This window comes from Lutra lutra, chromosome 5, assembly GCF_902655055.1.
Source record: "Lutra lutra chromosome 5, mLutLut1.2, whole genome shotgun sequence".
In the NCBI taxonomy this organism is placed as follows: Eukaryota; Metazoa; Chordata; class Mammalia; order Carnivora; family Mustelidae; genus Lutra; species Lutra lutra.
The window spans coordinates 71620004-71641457 of NC_062282.1; the positions used below are offsets into that span (position 1 = coordinate 71620004).

General features: G+C 47.9%; 1 protein-coding gene across 14 annotated transcripts in view; it reads right to left on the minus strand.

Moving 5' to 3' along the window:
* Positions 1–4560, minus strand: part of P4HA2 (prolyl 4-hydroxylase subunit alpha 2) — a 35098-nt gene extending 30538 nt beyond the window's left edge. For 7 of the 14 annotated variants that reach the window (XM_047730212.1, XM_047730213.1, XM_047730214.1 and 4 more), the window contains exons 1-2: positions 4409–4510; positions 3726–3859 (exon numbers count right to left, since the gene is read on the minus strand). The gene's annotated coding sequence lies outside the window, so the exon portion shown is untranslated. Of the gene's footprint in view, positions 1–3725; positions 3860–4062; positions 4380–4408 lie in introns of those variants that run through there. The other 7 variants (XM_047730203.1, XM_047730206.1, XM_047730204.1 and 4 more) reach the window with 7 other exon arrangements.
* Positions 4561–21454: the final 16894 nt, after the last annotated feature.

Sequence of the window (21454 nt, forward strand, 5' to 3'; positions counted from 1 at the left end):
AGTGTGACTAACTCTTAGGAAGGGACTACAAATGAGAACACAATCCACAAAGCAATATATAGGATGCCTCCAATGTCCCACTTCACAGCTTCTTGGCCTCACCAGTCTCCCGGGCCCTGGGTCTCTTGCCAGGCCTCAGAGTCAGTGGGGAAGTGCGTGCAGGTCCCCGATCTCTGGCTCTTCCTGTACTTCCAAACTCCACAGAAATACTGTACTGGCCTCCTCTGTGGCTGCTGGGGAACTCGGGTAATGCAACCAAGGAGCAAGAGGGAGCTAACTCCCATGAAGCAACTGACCAATGAAGACAGAAGACAGGAGGAGGTCAGCAGATAAATTCCCTCACGAGGCCTCAGCTGACAAACTGTTCTACAGGCATGGAGTTTCTGCAGAGCTCCCCCAGAGATATCCTGCATGGCAGCTACTGGCCAGCTGACTAAAGCACCACCCTGTGCCTTCCAGCCTTCTCTCTCTCAGGTTTCTTTTCCCTTACCCTTGCTGCTCTGCACCTTCCAATAAGGTATGAAGCACTGCCTCAGGCTCTGCTTTTTGGGAACCACAATTTGTATCTCCAAAAATCTCTCATTTCTACCATCTAATCCTCATGAAAACATGTAAACTAGACAATCATCTCCATTTCAGATACAGAAGCTAGAAAAGTGAGGCTGAGCAAGAGTTTCCCGCATACCTAACCGGCTACCACACATCAGAGGCAGAGCTGAGACTCAAACCCAGAGCACACTTTCCATCAGATACTGCAACCACTCAGTCCCACTCAGTAACATCTACTGCCTTACAGCCCGAGGGTCTCCCACAAGGAGGAGGCACTCTGACCTAGCAGAGCAGGCCTGCCCAGGTGAAGGACTTTATCAAGGTTCACCAATCAGCGGCATGACATTCCGGGCTGGATTCCACCAAAAGGTGGACAGCACCATGGGGCCTGATTCAGGTGAGCAGGTTCAGGTGAGCAGTCAGTTCAGGTGAGCAGTCAGTTCAGGTGAGCACCTGGTTCAGGTGAGCAGTCACTCCCGCCTCAGACATCATGACACTCAGCAATGACCACCCAGCTCCAGGCAAGGCAGCACCGTCTAGTCAGGAGTCTAGTCAGCACCGTCTAGTCAGGAGTCAGACAACCCCAACTTCAATCTCAACTCCACTATCACTACCTGGCTTTGTGACTTCACACGAGTTCCAGATCTCTCTGAACCTGTTTCCCATCTATATCATGGTGATGAGGACCTGTATCTCACAGGGTTGTTGCGAAGACTGAAGGAGATGGCGATTATCAGTGGGCAGCCTACCATCCAGCACAGCATATACCAGACATCAGCACCCATGGTATTGGAAGAACATCAGTAGACCTTAAGACGCCAGCTGCCTGGCTAACGCCTGGCAAAGAAGAAGAGTCCAGTCTAAGGGACAGACAAGATGAAAATAAAGCAGATACCAGGCAATCTCCACATCCCACAAGGGCCAAAAGAAATGAAACATACTTGAGAGAGCAGATTCAGAAATAATGCAGCACACTGACCATCAGGGAATAACCGTGGAACAGGTCAAACAGTAGCTCATCAAGGAAAGAAAGCTCTCTGGCAAAAGGCATGGGACTGGACTAATACTCTCAGATATCTTGTATTTCCTTACCTCTGACCTACTGGTTCTGAGCTCCTACAAGTACCAAGTCTCAGGATTGTGGCCACACAATGGTCCTTGGGAGTACCAGGTACAGAGCGGGCAATACTCTAGCAAGCACTTCCTGAAAGGTCTAGAACACGTACTGGTCTGTGAACAGGCTCAGACTGATCCAATCTGAGTGGAGAACTCACTACCCAAATAGTTAATCCTCTGCCTGGCAATGACACCACTTGAACAAAAACTCTCTTCTGGGGTCCAAGAAGTCTAGTCCATACTTTTCATTCTCCTCCACCCCTTCTGAGAATAAAAACCATATCCTTCAGTCCACATCCCCAGCAAAAACCCCAGAGACCACAGGAGCCACCAGCCCTTCCACTCTAAAACAAGCTGATGCTCCACTTTGGGGCACATCCAAACTGCTAGATTCAAGCAATCTCGGTTTAACTCTCGCTCTAGCATTCTGTCTAGGCTTGCACGTGCCTGCATCAGAGCATTTCCTGCCAATGACCATCTGCATAAAATTAAATTCTTGACAGATCCCAAGAGCCAGGGACACACCCACCAGCCCAATGTACACTATCAGCCAGCGTGGCCACAAATCGGCCAAGGTCTTGCATCCAGCCTCAGAACCTCCCATGGACGTGGGAGGGCAGAGTAAAAAGTCAGGCTCTGTCAGGAAATGAGTACAACCCAGATTCCCTCACCCAAGGCATTCCACAGGGCTGCACCCACACCATCTATTTCTGAGGAGTCACACTCTGAGCTTCTCCTCTGCCACATGGCCAGCTGCCAGGCTGAAGCAGCAATCTCAGGGAGATTATGAGCTACCTACGGGCAAGGAGGGTGTCACCACCCCCTCCTTCCCCTCTTCCTCTCCCTCCTAATTCCACCCTGAGGCACACTCCAAGCAGAAGGCAGGCACTGGGGAGGTACTCAGGGAACGAACAGAGATCAGCTATGCACAGGCTATAGCAGTGGCTAAGTAAGCACTCTCCCAGGCACCCTGTTTCAGAGCCTCCTTCCTCCTCCCTCCTTCTAAGTAAAAGTGCCTATCACAAGTCCCAGGCAATGCCTAGTTGTCATCATGTCTGACTGCTGAGCTCTCAGAGAATGAGGGTGGCCCAACATCACAGCCTCTCTGGGATGAGGCCCCCAGCCAACCCACTCCATCCTTGCTACGTGGCCTCCTTGGCTGGGCCGCACAGTGGACATACTTGGCCATCTGAGAATAAGAAAGCCCTAGAAAAAAAGGATTCAAAGCAGACTCCTGTGAGTGTGTTGAAGTGAACAGAAGAACCTGGGCTCTGAGCCCCGGAACCATAGTGAGAGACTGTACCCTAGACACTTCAGGGGCAATTTAAGCACAAGCCAAAGGAAATCTCGGTTCACTTAACAGAGAACTAAATCACAGAACCTGTTGTTCCAGATGTGATACAGGGTGAGAAGAAGCAGCTTGCAAAAACATTCTACAAAATTTTAGGTGGACAGCAGACCTCGGCAAAATCTGGGACATGTGAGAATGCCCTCCACTACAAAATCATGTCCCCCAACCCTTGTTCACAGAACCAGGATCTGCTGCAAGGGGGCTGAGGCTGTCAGGCCTCATACAGTTCACATTAAGAAGCACAAGCCTTAGGTGTTCCTCCACAGCAGAAGACACCAGCCTCAGACTTGGGAGGCACACAAAAATTCTACACCATCTTAAAGATGCCACATTAGAATAAAAGGCCAAGGGCCCAAGTGTCCTGATGTAGTAAGTGCCCTGATCCATGCTCAGGCTGAGCAGCATCCACATGCTGGACACAGTACGAGGCACTGCCCTCTCACTTGAAACTCTTGTGGATTGGGTTCATGGGCAGCTATCCCATTAAATGTTCCTTTCTCATCACCTTGCCTCAACTAGAGCGCCCAGGTCTGCTCCCACTCACACACGCTATTCCTCTGTCTTACTCAGCTTTCCTCTGACCATTCCAGTTCACAGATCACCTCCTCCAGGAAGCCCTCTGGCCTGAAGCATCCTGTCCTACCAAGTGTCTCCTGTGTTTCCTACCAAGAAGCCACAGCCTGGTACTCCCTCCGAGCGCAGCACTCACCACACTGTTCTGGACCTGGACTTTCCTCTTCAATCCGTCTGCCTCACTGGGCTAGCAACTCCTTGCAGTTTCTGACACAGAGAAGGGTCCGTCTGGCGAATTAGTTAACTAGTTACCACAGGTCTGCGCAGCTGCTGAGGAAAAACAAGCACGTTGGAAAGAGATGTCTAGAGGGGTTAAAAACTTTCTCAACCAACAGCCCGTTTCACAAGCACCAAGCAGGACCCCGCCGGGCCAAGGCCAGAGACTCCCAGCCTTTTGGAGGAAGGAAGGCGGACCTCGCTAACGTTAAGCGGCCCCCCGGGGCCCGGCAGACCGCCCCGCCTCCGCCTCTAACCTCTGGCTGTCCTCGGGGCCAGGCCGCCCGTTCCTGTTCCCGGGGAGCCTGACGAGGCTGGGCGGCCAAGTTCCCCGCCCCGCCCGGCCGGGAGCGGATGCCTAGGGACCGGCAGGAAGGGCGCCGCTGACCTCACCACCCCGAGCTCGGGGAGGGCTCGCAAGCGGCGGGACAGGAACCCAGACGGGAGGAGAAACAGGGCGGAGGGCTTGGAGCTGCGGCCCGGACTGCGCGACCCCCGGCCCCCAACTCCGGGCTCCGCGCGGGCAGCACGCACGGCCCGCAGCCCCAGGACCCTGCATGACCCCAGCGGCGGCCCCGTCCGCGGAGCGGGAGGGGCGCTCACCTGAACACGCGCGGCTCCCGGCGCTTCCAGAACCTCCCGCGGCGGCGCCCGGCTGGCTCAGCGCCTCCTCCCCGGGCAGCTCCGCCTCCCGCCGCGGCCGGGCCCCGCCCGCTTGAGCCGTCGCCACGTCCCCACCTCCTGCGCCCCTGCTGGCCGGCCCTCGCCCTGGCTCCGCGCCCTGACAGCCTCGGCCGGGGGTCGTCCCCGCCTGCGACCCCAGGGAACGTCCCGTCTGCAGTGCGCGCCGGAGTCCGGCGCCGGGTGCTGGGAGCGGGCGGGGGCCGCTATCCACGCCCTTCATGCCGCCGGCTGCTAGCCGCACGTACGCCGCGCCCGCCTCCCCAGCCCTGCTCCACCTGCGGGACTCGGCCCTCCCTCCTTCTCAGCACCCCCGGCTGCTGCTAAAGGGCCCGCCACCCGATCCTGGCGCGGGTGCGGTGGGGAGCGCCCCTGTCCGCGTGCGGACTCCCGGGCCTCCGTTCCTGCGCATCTCTTCAGGGGTCCTGCTGGGCACACGCGCTCCTGCTGACCCTCAGCATCATCATCACCTCTGGATTACAGGGGCGCAGGGGTGGGGTGGGGGCCATCCGGGCCAGGGACCCGGGTATCAGCGAAGTGGATAGACCCGTGGAGAAGACCTTGAAGGCGACGAGAGACCCGGGGTCCACCCACAGGACCAAGATCCCGAAGGGATTCTGCCTGTCCCCAGCTCCTGTATCAGGCACTCGTCCTGGTGACGAATGTGTGGGTGATGGGTTGATGAGAAGGGGACCAATCAAAGACTGAGCAGGAAGGTGGCATATTGGGGCCAACTCTTGGTTTGCCCAAACCGTTTCATTCAACAGGGGCCAAAAGCAGTGGACACCTCATTTGCCTAGGCCGGTGTGTGAGGGAGTGAAGGCTGGGAGGTAGCAAAAATCTCAGCCCAATTTGAAGGAGGCCCTGGCGGCCAAGCAGTTTCCCACGCCTGCTCTGTGAACCTTCCTGGTCATGAATGAGGGGAAACACGGTCTGAGAATCTCATCAGGGAGCTAGCCCAGAGTGGGAGGTGCCCCGCCTCCGCCCGGGCTCTGTGGGGATATTCCCTGTGGCACTCTGTCCAGGCTGGCGGCCCAGCCGTCGGGAAGGCAGGAGCACACACATAGAAAGAACTACACACTGCACACATAAAATAAGGAACAAGCCACTGTTCTGACCTGCGTCAGCCACCAGCCAGAGCTCCACTAAAACCAAACAGAAACCTTCCTGCATCTGCTATATCCTGTTAGGACACAGGAGCCTCCCTCTGTCTGCCCAGATTTCCCTGTCCTCTCCCCCATCTCAGGAGCTTGCCCTGTGGATCAAACCTTCTCTCTCCTGAAGTTTCAACCTGCCGTTCTCAAATGGATCCTTCCCTTGATCTAGAAATATATTTAAGCCTCTAGTGTGGAAACAAAACCCTCATTCAACTCCACCAACTACTGCAATGTCTCTCTCCTTTTCCACCCCAGCAAAAGCCCAAGACAGAACAGTCTGTCAATCCTTGTCCTCACTTCTCCCACCCCTCAGGCTCCTACAGTGGGCTTTCTGGTGTGCTCACAACACGAAACCAGCTCTATTAACTCTCTATAACTTCGGAACCTCAAAAACCCAATAGCCTCTCTTCAGTTCTCCTCTGCTGAAGGCCCCAAACAGCATTTTACACCCTGGAACTCTCATTTTCCTTGGTTTCCATTGCCCTCTCACCACTTGCCCCAGCTTCTTCCCTCCCAGTACATCCTCCCCTCTCCTTCTCCTCCTTATGCAGTAAAGTTCAGTCCTCTTCTCAAAGTTCAAGTCTGAACCCAACACTCCAAGCTTAGTAAACAGCACTGTTCTTAGGAAAAATCCTAAAGGTGACCTGTAAGGCCCCACATGATTTGGGCCCTGCTCACTTCTTTGGTCATGCTTGACCTTCTTCCCATCCCTCTAACGGACGATTCTCCCTCCCCATCACACTCCCAGGCCCTTGCACATGCTTCTCTTTTTGCCTAGAAAATCTTCCCTCCTCCCCAATTAAATCCTTCATGTCCCCTTAGAGGGATTTTTCTTCTGTCCCGGCCAGGTCAAAACCTTCTTTAACAACCTCTCAGAGCCTATGTGCTTTGTAACACTTGCCATAGTTGATACAGTTGAATGATTATTTGATTAATGTCTGCCTCCTCCACCTGCCTGGGACCTCCAAGAGTACATTAACTGTATATTTTTGCCCATGATCATATCCGCTGCTCTGATCACAGAACTGGGCTCAATAAATACTTGCTGACTACATGAAGGGATGGGTGTCTCTTTAATCCCTTACTCCACCACACACCAGTATTCAAAGGCCTGGCTAAGTCTTCCACAGGCCCTCAGAGTCCTGTACTGCAGTCATTCCTTAGTGCCTGAATCTTCTGTCTCATAAGGATACTTGCCATTGAATTGAGGGCCACCTCCATAATCAAGATGATCTCATCAGATAATCTGAAAATTAATTACATCTGTAAAGTCTCTTTCCAAATAAGTTCACGCAAACAGGGCCCAGGTATTAGGACATGGTCGTATCTTTTTAGAGGCCACCATTCACCCCACTACCCCTGACATTCTGTCATGCCCTCCAGGGACTACTAGGCCTGGGTAAATCCATGACACTCAAGTCCGAAGCTCTAGCCCAGGCCCATTCCAGACCCACATAGCCTTTTATTTGCAGTTGCTTGGTCAGTGAATTAATTATTTCCCCAAACCCTATCCACACCCCGGGACTGTTTCTGCCTCAGCATTTTCTGTGTCTCAGGAAATGAAATGAACATCTCCCAGTCATTTCTGTTTTCTTCCCCACTGCATTCGCCCATTATAGATGTTACCTAGTGGACTAGACTTGTCCGCCCACCACCACTATCCCAAGGGAAGGACCTGGTGTCTCTCCAGAAAATATGGCAAAAATACTTTGATACCTCCTACTTGGTAGATAGGTAATGGGATGAGATGTGTGGGTGCAGTACTTCCGCCAAACAGAGGCCTCCTCAGGCTGCCCCTGATTCCCCCGGCTTACCTGTGATCTCTGGGGAAGGGGAGGGGGCAGGCTGCACTGCTTGGCCCTGAGGCCTCCCTGGCTGCTAATGACTCTTGCAGACCTGGGCAACCACACAGCAGCAGTGGTGGCCTGGCCAGAATTTATGAGCACCTGGTCCCACCATGAAATTCCCTAGAGCCAGGTCCCCAAGGTCAATCAGTGCTGCACAGAAGACCTTGTATATGCTGACACACATCTGTACATTTGCAGCACATTCAACATACAGCTGTCCACTGGACTCTGGGACCACCACCCCACCACTCCAGTTTCTTCACTTGAGGCATTGAGGAAAAAGACTGGGTGTCCCAGTTGACCAGTACTTTGACTCCAGGCTGGCAAAAGAGGGCCTCCCAGATACTCTGGTCCGGGACCAGCTTGGTGCATGACCCCAGAGAAAGGAAAGAGAATCTGGCAGAATTTCCAGGTCTCTGTGGGGCCAGCCCTGGACAGAGACAAGTAGGTCCCCGGAAAGTACTCCCCAAATCCCGAGCCCATGTGGTTCATACAAAAAATAAGACAGGCCCCATGGAATGTCCCTTCCCAGCTGCCTCCCCGCTGGACCTCTGCAGCCCAAAACAGCAGAATCACCACAAGCTGGGCTGTCATTAAAGGGTGGAGAGAGGAGTCCCAGGGTCTTTGGAGCTGTAATTACCCAGCAGGTCCAGGGCAAGCCCTCGTGATAAAGATAGTAGGCTTAGATTTTAGCTTCCCTCCTCACTGCTCACGACTTCCTTCCATCCTTGGCAAGAAGCATCAGCTGGTGCAAATGCCCAGAGGACCTGAAGTTAGCTGGGTATGATGCTTACAAATCCTGATATTTTGATATATACAGATAAATCACAGTTTAAAAAGTCATTATTATCATAACACAGAAGCCCTTCATTCATCCTCCCAGATCCTTGTGCCCAAATTAAGATTGTGTGGGGATTACGTATGAGCAAGGATGAGGGGAGAGTTGGGATAGCTATTGGACATCTGACTTAGCTACTTTCTAAAAGGCTGAAAGTGCAGTGGCTTTACTATATTTTGGTTTTTTTAAGGCCTTGTCAAAATGTCAGGCAGCCAACAGAGAAGAAGGTAGGGGAGAAATGAGAGGTAAGGCTGCAGAGGTCCCAGGGGCAGATGACATGGGAGGAGTTTAGGAAAAGCACCCCAAGGAGAGAGGAGGAGGAGGAGGAGCAGAGCCTGGAGGTGATAGGGAGGGAACAGAGTCTACATGACAGGTGATGGTAACCCGAACTGAGAAATGGCAATGCATAGAGGGAAAAGTGGGTAGACTTGACAATTACAAAGAATTAAAATAGGAAGGGCTGTGTTCATTCACTCATTGGTTTATTCAACAAACATGTAGGGGCACCTGGTGACTCAGTTAGTTGAACACCCGACTCTGGATTTCATGGGACTGAGCCTCACGCCAGGCTCTACGCTTAGTGCAGTCTACTTCAGATTCTGTCTCCCTCTCCCTCTCATTCTCTCTCTCTCTCTCAAATAAGTGAATAAATAAAATCTTACCAAAAGAACCCACAAACATTTATTAAATGTTCCTTCGCCCTATTCTGAGCTCATTTTCAGGGATGAGAACCTACTTCTCATCCACAATGAGGGTTTTTCACCCTTGGCTCCTTCTCCTCTGCTCCCAGAGCAGGTCCTGCTGAAGGCAATCAGTGGCAGCCCCCAGACAGCACAAGAATGAGGGGCTAGTTGACTACCCACAGAGAACACACCAGCAGCCTTCAAGGTTTCAGACTGACAAGGAATCTTAATCATAATGTCTGATCTCCTTAATCACCAGACTCCTTCCTCCAGGAGGTAACCACCCATTTAGTGATGGTTTCAACACTAACTCACTAATGTTACCCTTCCTCTCCCTGTGCTCATATCCCCTCCTATTTTTCAATGACTACATGTCATCTTGCTATAGTGATACATGTTTGTAAGTTACCTTATATCCCTTTTGGAGTGAGATGGGTGTCAGGCCATCTGTGAGTATCCCTAGCCCAGTCTCATTTGTGCAAATTCTGTACTGTGTAAGTGGGGAAGCTCCATTCGTATCACAGATATTATAGATTTACATATTCATTACAACAGCTTTCCAGCAGATCAAAAAGAAAGTGAGTTGAAAAGTGGGTATCCTCTACTAATTGGTACAAAATCACCATATGCTTATGTAGATCCACGTCCAAGGAGCCTGTGTCACCCATGTGACTGAGGCCCACTTACACCTGCCTCAAAGACTCCAATCTCTCCTGTGGGCTCTCTACTGCACTCCACTCTCTGGCCTGTATCTGGTCTGGTTGTGGCTTGGACCCTCCCCCAGTCCCTGGTGTAGACACTGTCATCCAAACCTGGTGAGCCCTGTCCTCTGCCCCTGTGGGACACTGCCTGGGACTCCAACATATCCACCACAGGAAGGCCAGAACGCTCACTCCTCTAGAGGCCCTGACCACCTGACACCACATCAAACATATTCTAATGCACCGATATCCCATAGAAGTACATTTTATTCTTGTCCAACAAGAACATGGCTGAGCCAGGAGGGACTAGTCTCCATGACATAATGCTACATTTGCTAGCATTTAGTATTTATACTTTCTTTTCATAGTTTTGCGCATTTTTTCCTATCCCCAGCACCTGTGTGAACCTATGAGATGCCTGATGATCCCTGTGCCTCTGGCGCCTGAAAGACACAACAACTTGGCCCCAGCTTTTGGTGGAAGGGTCCTTTACCACTAGACATATAGACACATGCAAACACATGCACATAGGAAGGTCCAAGCATGCACACGCTTGTGGAACTTGGCCTCCCCTGTGAGGAGGAAGAAGCCCTCTGCTCTGTACTCTGGCTCTGCCCTTAAACTTGACTCATACTCAGAACTTGATGTTGACTTTGAACCAGAATCTGACCTGATCTCTGATCCTGAGCCAGCCAGATAAGACTTGGGATCAGGAAGATGTCCACCTCCATCATCTACAAGAATCAGAGCCCAAAGGCGAGTAGGAATGCCTAGGACAAGGATTCTCCCTGGCTGAAGAGTAAGTAATCCAGCCGTGAAGGTGGAGAGACGGCTTTCCCACAACGGCTGGGCCATGAGACACTCCGGGGTTTCAGTAGTCCTAGAGGCAAGCCATGCTCTCCCACCCCAAAAGCTCCAGGCCAGGATGTTCCCCTACCCTCAGCAAGACCTGGGATTTTCTCTTATTCCATCCTGGGACACCAGCAGTTATCTGTGTCCCCAGGCAAAGACACAGGGGGCCTGAGAACCCTTGGGGGAATTCTGGTCCTGCCTAGAGAGCTGCATCTGCAAAAATGAGGACCGCCAGCAGAGGGTGCCTGGAGCCCGCCATGGGACACCCAGTTAAAGAAGCAGTCCCTGTCTCTTTCAAAAAGCCCCCGGGGCCTGATCCAATGCCGTATCTTTCCCACCTGACAATGTTTAGCCAGAACCCTTGCTCAGAGCTACCTAAGCTTGAGCAACTGGGGCCGATAGAGATGTTTTCATAGACAATGATCAATGCTGCGACCTCTAGTGGTGGGGAAGGCAGGAAAGATATGGGGAGGATCCCAAAGCCCTTACTCAGCCATGGGTGACCAGGGTCTTTCACAGCCAGTTAAGCTAACTTACATTACAGCTTTACAGGAGGCTCAGGGTATAGGAGCCAGTAGGCCTAAGGAAAAAAAACAGTAGCACACTGAAGTTAGGGAAGGAGATACGGGAGGCAACTGACAGGATTCTGGACATATTTAGAATATTCTGGCTCCTGTTGAAATGAGCCCCTGGAAGAGAGGGGCCAGAGGAGCAGGAACAGTCAGTCCTTATGTGGGTTCTTCCAATACTCTAAGCTGTTTCTGTGATTGGGCAGTTAACATATGGAGCACTTCCCTGTACCAGGTGTAGCTAACACTTGACGGACTTGGACAATCTCTGCTAGTCTCTTTAGATCTGTCCTCCTCTCCCACCTTTGCCCCTGCTCTGTGCCCCTGGCTGCTGACCTGTGTGGATGACATCAACCAGTTCTCCCGCTCTGTGACGTCTAATTACGTCCAACCAATAGGGAATAACAAAGAAACATCAGTCAGAGGGAGGAAATGGATTTGGGGGAGGTTGCCTGCAACCTACACTTGTGGGCCTGGCTCAGTGACCTGTGTAGCCTCAGGATTGTCTTTGAGAAGCCCTGGCCATGCTAAGGAACAGCCAGACCCATCTGTTCTAGAAGGGCTTCCACACTAGGTCACTCAGCCTGAGGCCTCAGAAGCACACTACACCCTCACTCACCCATAAATTCGGAGAAATTTGTTCATTGGGCTCCTTCTCTGATAATTCCTCCTTTCCACAGTCTTCTGCCCCTAAGTTCTAGCCTCTTTGGCGTTCCTGAACTCCAAACCCATCCACCACCCCATCTCTTGTCTGGTAAGACTAATGCTTTCTGCTAGGTCTCTCCCTCCTCTCTCCCATGCAACAATGTAGGAAATGCCCCCAGGGAAAAAGCCAGGGTAAATGTGGAACTCAGCACGTATTATTTCATTTTCTCAAGGACCACAATCCTTCAGTTCTTACCTGTATTGGTTGTTCTCCAATGTCCTCAAATTGTTCTTTATATATATATTTTATTCAATTTTTATAGTTTTTTTTTTTTTTGGCAGGGGGATTAGTCTGATACAACTTACCATCATCACCAGAAATAAGGTGTTATTCAGCACCATTCTGATGCCAGATTAGAAAGAACTGGAGATGAGTAGCCCCTACTAGCCCAGCTGCTTTCAGCTAAATTAGATTCCTAGACATGTGTGACATCACATCCACATCCTGAATTAGGGCTCCCTATTTTCCTTTCCTTTCCTTTCTTCTTTTAAACTTTTATTGGATTCCAAACATGACTGAGTAATTGGTAATAAACTTACTTCCCTACTGTAAACAACTATAAAACTAGATAAAACATTTATAGCAACTGATTACAGGCATTGGACATCAAACAGCTTTCATCCTCGAGAAGGGAAACAAAAGGTGAATTCCACATTCACCAAAGTTTTGCCTGGGGCATTTTCCAAACCATGACAGAGGGAAGGGGAACCCAAATGGTGCAATGGTCTCATTGGGTGAAGGTACAGATATCAGAGATAAAAGATGAAGAGTTGGCTGAATTTGAGGAGCAGGGCATCAAAGAAGAGGGAACCACGTGTACAAGGAGCTCTAGAACTATGCACAGAGGTTGTCTTGAGATTTCGTCTAAGTTGCATGTGAGCTCAGAAAGGACCTATGAGGACTGGTGGTTTAAAAACTCTGGCTCTGTGGGGTGCCTGGCTGTCAGTGGACCACGCTACTCTTGATCTCGGCGTCCTGAGTTCCAGCCTGATGTTGGGTATGGAGACTACTTAAACAAAACAAATCAAAACAAAACCACAACTTCTGTGAACTAAATGGGGATTCCAGAGGTCACACAGTGCTGAGACCTGTTCTGGCCAACCAGAGTGGAAAGACCTTGCTGGACATGCTGAGCATTTAATTAAAATCACAGAAGTCCATGCCTTAGGAATAGGAACTACTCTAGTTATTTTATATGCACTGCTTTAGACTCAGCTGAACAATCAAGCCTAAAATCAAGCCTCGAAGGATCGTATCGAGCCTCAGGTAAATTTACTGCCTACCATAACAAACTTAGCACTCTGTAAAGAAGACAGCATAATCCAGACTCTCAACAATGTACTATCTACAGTTCCTAGCATGGGATCAAATATTACCAGGCAAGTGAAGAAGTAGGGCAATATAATTCCATAACCAGGGAAAAAAATAATGCATAGAAATAGATCCAGAGATAATAGAGATATTGGAATTAGCAGATAAAGACTTTAAAACAGCTATTGTAATATATCCAAGAATTTTATTTTATTTTTTTTTTAAGATTTTATTTATTTATTTGAGAGAGAGACAGTGAGAGAGAGCGTGAGGAGAAGGTCAGAGGGAGAAGCAGACTCCCCATGGAGCTGGGAGCCCGATGTGGGACTCGATCCCGGGACTCCGGGATCATGACCTGAGCCAAGGCAGTCGTCCAACCAACTGAGCCACCCAGGCGTCCCAATATATCCAGGAATTTTAAATGGTAAGATGGATATAATAAACAGATGAGTCATCTCAGCAGAAAAAAGGAAACTAAAAAGGAACTAAATGGAAATTCTAGAATTGGAAAATATAATATCAAAATTAAATTTTACTAGGTAGGCTTAAGAGATGAGGAGACACTGAAGAAAACAAGTACAGTGAAACTGACATCAAGCCAATAGAAATGATCTAAATGGAAACATAGAAACATGTACAATAGAAAGAAAAAGAAATGAAACAAAAACAAAAAAGAACAGAACCTCAGTGAAATGACAGTATCAAGCCATCTAATGTACATAAAATTGGAGTCCCAGAAAAAGAGAGGAGAAAGAGATTGAAGCAAAAACTAAAAGAAAAAAGAAGTGACTAAATTCCTAAATATGGTTGTTAAAATTATTAACTTACCACCGTCAGAAGTGTAGGATAAAATGGGATAAAAGCAGAGGAAACCACACCTAGCTGCATCATAGTCAAATATCTTAAAACCAAAGATAACACCTTAAAAACAATGAAAAAACACAAACCGATGACATTAAGAGGAACAATGATAAGAATTACTATTTACCTCTTGTCAGAAGTTAAGCAAGCCGAAAAACATGGAAACATAGAATGATATATTAGATATACTATGAAGAAAAGAAAAACAACATAGAATTCTATATCCAGAGGAATTATCTTTAAAAGGGGGATGAGAAATAAAGATATTTTGGGATTAATTAAAAAAAATAAATAAAAGTTAAGAGAATTCATCCCCACTGGACCTGCACTACCAGAAACATGAAAGGAAAATTTTAAGGCTGAAAAGAAGCGATATCTGATAGAAATTGGGCTCTAAAAAAAGAACAAAGACTGTCAGTAAATATAATAAGTAAATATAAAATGTTTTCTTGTTTTTTTAATTATTTAAGACAACTGACTGTTGAAAGCAAAAACAGTAACTATGTACTATGTACTAGTTGATGACATTTGTAGAAATAAATGTACAAGGATGCTAACATAGAGGGAGTAAAGGCAAGTATGTTACGGCAAGATTCTTACATTATATAAGAAGCAGTATTTATCCTTTATTCTTTGCCTTTATTTTCCATGTCATTATCGTTTTTCTAGTTAAAACTATAACAAATTTATGTAAAATTATGTAAAATTATGTAAAATTAAAACTAGACTAATATATAACCTAGAAAATGTAAATGTTCCAAAGTGCTATTGTCAACAATAACAATTATCAGTAGTGTACACTGTATTTCTGATACTTTTTATCTCTATGTAATAGAAAAACATTTAAAATGTTTACCTTGGGGTTCCTGGGTGGCTCAGTTGGTTAAGCATCTGCCTTCAGCTCAAGTCATGATCCCGAGGTTGTGGGATTGGGCTCCCTGCTCAGTGGGGAGTCTCCCTTTCCCCACCCCACCCCGACTTGTTCTCTCTATCTCAAATGAATAAAGAAAATCGTTTTTAAAAACAAAAAAGAAAAATGTTTACCTTGACGAAAAAGATGTTCATTATAAAAATATTTATCTGTATTTTCTACCAGCCCTTGTGTTTAAGTATATAAATAGCTTATGAAAATATACATGTTGGAAAGATGGCGAATCAGAAATTTTTTTAAGATGTTATTTGTTTATTTGAGAGAGACCCAGAGTGAGCAAGCAAAAGAGAGAGAGAGAAAGGACAGCCAGGGGAGGGGCAGAGAAGCAGACTCCCTGCTGAGTAGGGAGCCCAATGTGGGTCTCCATCCAAGATTCTGGGATCATGACCTGAGTCAAAGGCAGACACTTAACCAACTGAGCCACCCAGACACCCACAGTGAACCAATTTGTGATTCATTTTATAGTGTGGAGAAGTACATAGCATGTAGGATTTTAACTGTTTTATGTGTGTGTGGATAATAAATGGCCTCAATCTGATTTAATAAACTACTCTTTATCCTCTAAATTAAGATGCTTCCTATATCACTTACTGTGAACTCTCTTTCGTTCCACTGATGTATTTTTTCCCCTGCTGTGGAGCCACCACATTCTTCAATTATTTACTTTAGCTTTATCACACGCTGGATGCCTATAAGGGCAAATCTTACCTTATCGGTCTTTTCACCCAATTTCTGGTTTTTCATCTTTTGTGCTGCCAAACCCAATTCCAATGTGGAAGGATCCCCCAACACAACACCAAGTGATTCTCAGACACCAGCAGGGTGTCCAAGAATTTAACTTGATTCTGACATTACCTACCCAGAGATTGCACGAGATTCCACAGGTTAAGGGCTCCGTCCTACTTCAGGCACTCCACCCCATACTTCAGATACCGAGTGGTAAGCCCAGACTGTTACCTGTGTTTCTGACCTACTGGCTATAGATTGTGGCAGTTCTATCAACCTCCTCCTTCAGTACTTTTAATTTCCTAGAGTAGTTCATAGAACTCAGGGAAACACTTAACATTTATCAGTTTATTAAAGGATATGATAAATGATATGAATTGGCAGCCAGATGCAGAGATAAATAGGGCAAGGTATGGGAAAGCGCTCAGAACCTTTGGGCCCTCTGCAGGCACTCAACTGTCACCCACCTCCCTGTGTTCCCTACCAGCCCAGAAGCTCTCAGAACCACACATCCTTTTGGCTTTTTTTTTTTTTAATTTTATTTATTTGACAGAGAGAGATCACAAGTAGGCAGAGAGGCAAGCAGAGAGAGAGAGAGAGGGAAGAGGAAGCAGGCTCCCTGCCTAGCAGAGAGCCCGATGCGGGACTGGATCCCAGGACCCTGAGATCATGACCTGAGCTGAAGGCAGAGGCTTAACCCACTGAGCCACCCAGGCAGCCCCATCCTTTTGGCTTTTTATGGAGGCTTTCATTGCATAGTCATGATTAAATAAGTTATTGAATATTGGCAACTTAAACCTGTCATTCCCTGCTACCAAAGTTGGAGGAGAGGGGGTGGGATGGAAGGTTCCAATTTTCTAATCACCTGGCTGGTTGCCCAGGCAGCTTGCCCCCCCCAATCCTTGGGCAAAGATCAAAAGTCACCTTCATTAACATAACAAAAGACAAACTTACTGCCTTTATCACGGGACATTTCAAGGGTTTTTTATTTTTTTTTCTTTTCAGCCTAACAGTATTTATTGTTTTTGCACCACACCCAGTGCTCCATGCAATACTCGCCATCTCCAATACCCACCACCTGGTTCCCCCAACCTCCCACCCCCTGCCCCTTAAAGACCTTCAGGTTGTTTTTCAGAGTCCATAGTCTCTCATGGTTCACCTCCCCTTCCAATTTCCCTCAACTCCCTTCTCCTCTCCATCTCCCCATATCCTCCACGTTATTTGTTATGCTCCACAAATAAGTGAAACCATATGATACTTGGCTCTCTCTGCTTGACTTATTTCACTCAGCATAATCTCTTCCAGTCCCGTCCATGTTGCTACAAAAGTTGGGTATTCATCCTTTCTCATGGAGGCATAATACTCCATAGTGTATATGGACCACATCTTCCTTATCCATTCGTCCGTTGAAGGGCATCTTGGTTCTTTCCACAATTTGGCGACCGTGGCCATTGCTGCTATAAACATTGGGGGTACAGGTGGCCCTTCTTTTCGCTACATCTGTATCTTTGGGGTAAATACCCAGTAGTGCAATGGCAGGGTCATAGAGAAGCTCTATTTTTAGTTTCTTGAGGAATCTCCATACTGTTCTCCAAAGTGACTGCACCAACTTGCATTCCCACCAACAGTGTACGAGGGTTCACCTTTCTCCACATCTTCTCCAACACACGTTGTTTCCTGTCTTGCTAATTTTGGCCATTCTAACTGGTGTAAGGTGGTATCTCAATGTGGTTTTAATTTGAATCTCCCTGATGGCTAGTGATGATGAACATTTTTTCATGTGTCTGATAGCCATTTGTATGTTTTCATTGGAGAAGTGTCTGTTCATATCTTCTGCCCATTTTTTGATATGATTATCTGTTTTGTGTGTGTTGAGTTTGAGGAGTTCTTTATAGATCCTGGATATCAACCTTTTGTCTGTACTGTTATTTGCAAATATCTTCTTCCATTCCGTGGGTTGCCTCTTTGTTTTGTTGACTGTTTCCTTTGCTGTGCAGAAGCTTTTGATTTTGGTGAAGTCCCAAAAGTTCATTTTTGCTTTTTGTTTCCTTTGCCTTTGGAGACATATCTTGAAAGAAGTTGCTGTGGCTGATATCGAAGAGGTTACTGCCTATGTTCTTCTCTAGAATTCTGATAGATTCCTGTCTCATGTTGAGGTCTTTTATCCATTTCGAGTTTCATTCTTCTACATATAGCTGTCCAATTTTCCCAGCACCATTTATTGAAAAGACTGTCTTTTTTCCACTGTATATTTTTTCCTGCTTTGTCAAAGATTATTTGACCATAGAGTTGAGGGTCCATATCTGGGCTCTCTACTCTGTTCCACTGGTCTATGTGTCTGTTTTTATGCCAGTACCATGCTGTTTTGGTGATCACAGCTTTGTAGTAAAGCTTGAAATCAGGTAACGTGATGCCGCCAGTTTTACTTTTGTTTTTCAACATTTCCTTAGCAATTCGGGGTCTCTTCTGATTCCATACAAATTTTAGGATTATTTGCTCCAGCTCTTTGAAAAATACCGGTGGAATTTTGATCGGAATGGCATTAAAAGTATAGATTGCTCTAGGCAGTATAGACATTTTAACAATGTTTATTCTTCTGATCCAAGAGCACAGAATGGTCTTCCATCTTTTTGTGTCTTCTTCAATTTCTTTCATGAGTGTTCTGTAGTTCAAGTCAGGATCTCTGGCTGCTCAGCCGGGAGTCTACTTCTTCCTTTGCCCCCCCCCCCCCGCCCCCCTCCCTGCCCATGCACTCTCTCAAATAAATAGGAGAAAAAATTCTTTTAAAAAATAATAATAAAATAAACTGCGAAGAACATTTCTTTCTCTTCATGGTCTTCCAACTTTTTACTGTGAATGACTGGTAAATTTTATCAAATGCCTTTTGAGATGATCACAGGGTTTCTTTTTTTCATTTTCTATTAGTCAGTGGAATTTCTAATATTAAATTAACCTTGTAATCCAAGAAAATCTCCAAGTTGGTAACTATTTTAACATACTATGGAAGCAAATTTGTTATATTCACAAACTTGATGGATCTGTCATTTTCTTGCAGGGGCGATCTTGTTGTTAGAATAATAAATAGATCTCACAAGGATTATGGAAGCCCTTCATCTGTCCCTAGCTCTAGAACATTGCAGTTCTGTGAGGGAGAATGTTTGTGCTCCTTCTCTGGGCCAACAATGCTTCATGCTTGAATGCCCAATGTCACAGCTCTTTGTGGCCAGCTGGTCTTAATCCTGGACACAGCTACTTCTCAGGGCCTACTGGTACCAGGGTTTTGGGCAGCACCCATTCCAACACTCAGTGCATCTCTAGTCCAGACCTGCCATTTTCTCTTTCTCTTCCCTGAGATGAGACAGCTCTTGTTTAATTCTCAGCCCATAGATGTTGTCATTACACATTCTTTTGAAACTATTCTGGCTTCTCACTTGGGAGAGGCATGTCCCCTCCCTGATGCTTAGGCAAGTCTGCATTCCCACAGATTTGCTGATCTCACAGGCAGCAAACAACCTGATCAGGAGTCCTCTCAGTGGGGGCTCAAGTCAGATGTTTGCTCCTACCCTTGTGGGTTGGTATGAGAGATGTGGGGCGTGAGTGTGGCCCCCAGCCCTGCAGGCTCCGCCGCTCATTCCCCACTGCTGAGCCTGGCTCTGTGCAGCTATCCACCTAAACTTGGAAGCGAAAATAAGTGGAAAAGGATTTTGAAGATTCTTGGGAGCCAAGAAAACAGCCACCCAGGACATGAGACCGCCTCATGGGTCCTACTCCAGTCCATTCTCACCATGGGCCTAAAGCAGCCTCAGCCCAGTTTCACCCTTGCTGGCCCGGATCTGGCTCTTCCTGCTCTAATCCCCGTGGCTCCCCGCACCTGGATTCCCAGACTCCAGGGCCAGCCACCAGCTGCTGCACGCTGGTGGCACAGCTCTGCCCCACTCTCCCAGCAACACAGGCAGCCAGGCTCATACCAGGTGGCCACAGCTGGGGTGTCCCAAAGCCAGGCCCGGAGGTGAGGTCAGTCCGAACATTCCAGCCTGTGACTCAGCCACAAGGGGAACCATGGGCACCACTTGGCAGTGCTGTGCACCACTGGGCAGGACCCTTCACCAAGACCAATCAGTGACTAAAGGAGCTGGTGCTGCATAGGAGAAGGCAGAAGGTATAGAAAGGACAAGGCTGGGAGGACAGGCTAGAGACAGGTCTAGGGTGGCTGGACTCCAAGTGAAGCCTCTGCTGCCTCCACAAATCTCCCTGTGGGCCACAGGACTCCTTGGAGCAGGGGACAGAGCCTAACCCATACCAATGAGAAAATCATGGGGAGTGTCTGCCTGCCTTAGTTGGTAGAGCCTGTGACTCTTGATCTTGGGATCATGAGTTCAAGCCCTATGTTGGGTGTAGAGATTCCTTAAGTAAAGAAAGAAAAAAAGAAAATCGTGAGGGGGTGGAGACTGTGGAGGTCCAGCCTGAGAAAGGAGAGCCAGGAAACCTAGAATTTAAATCTTTGAAATTATCTCCAAATGATGTTCTACATTATATATGTGGGTTACAGACACTGAATTGTTGAGACAGTAAAACAGTGCCTGACACACAAAAGACTCTCAAAGCTATTTGAATATTTTATGGAGTAAAACTGAATATAATACTTTATGGAATAAATGAGCAAAGCATAAACAACATAATTCTTAAAACACAATTTTTATGGGCTGCCTGGGTGGCTCAGTCAGTTAAGCATCTGCCTTGGGCTCAGGTCATGATCCCAGGGTCCTGGGATTTAGTCCCACACTGAGCTCCCTGCTCAGGACTCAGTGGGGAGTCCTGCCTCTCCCCCTGCTTGTTTTCTCTCTCTCTAACAAATAAACAAATAAAATCTAAAAAAAAAAAAACCAAAACAAACAAAAAACACTATTTTTACATTATTTCCATTTTTATTTTTCTGGTAGCCTAGAACTATGGAAGTGGCCTGCACCTCTCTAGCTCTCTGAGGGGCCCTGGATCTCAGCTCTAGAGGTAAGGAAGGGGAGGACGGTCCTCATCCAAGAGAACAGAGTGCCCCAGCCCAGCCCTGCTGAATGTGTCTGTGGATGGGCAGACCAGGACAGGGCTGCAGTCCAGACCCAGGCAGTGAGTCCCATGCTGATGGATAAGCAGTGTGTGCCTGAGGAGCCCCGGTAACTGGATTCCATGAGGCCCATGCTTGTTTCCTCTTTGTTGTTCCTTTGCTTTTGGTGGAAGCTTACCCCAATCTGAGAGCCATGTCTCCCTCCCTGGGCTGAGGAGGGGAAGGGTCCTGTACCCCTGCTTGTGCCAAAGCATGGTGATGATCAGGCCAAGGGCAAGAGTGTCCAAGGGGCAGAATGAGCACAGAGTCCAGTTGCTCCCCGATTCTTCTGCTGCTCTGGAGGAGCTGATTTATACAAGGAGGTACCTTCCCGCACAAGGCCCAGCCTGGCTGGCTGATAGCAGCCCCCATGTGTCAGGAGAAGCTGGAAACCTGAAAATCCCTGGGTTGGGCTTCTATTTGGAGGATACAAGTAGAATTGAGACATCTGGTGCCACGGAAGGCTGGGTGATCTAGGCAGTCTGCCTGCACCCCCTGGCCTGAATAAGAAGTAGGATGGAAGGTAAGGACGGGGGAATCCTTGTGTCTGGGCAAGACCATGGTGCCTTTAGAAGCTGTCTTCGTGAGGCCCCAGGGGCACAACACTCAGTCCTATTCAATCTCACCACCACCGTTGCTGCCAGCCTCTTCTGTCACTTCCCTGCCTAAGCTAGTGGAGCTACCTCTG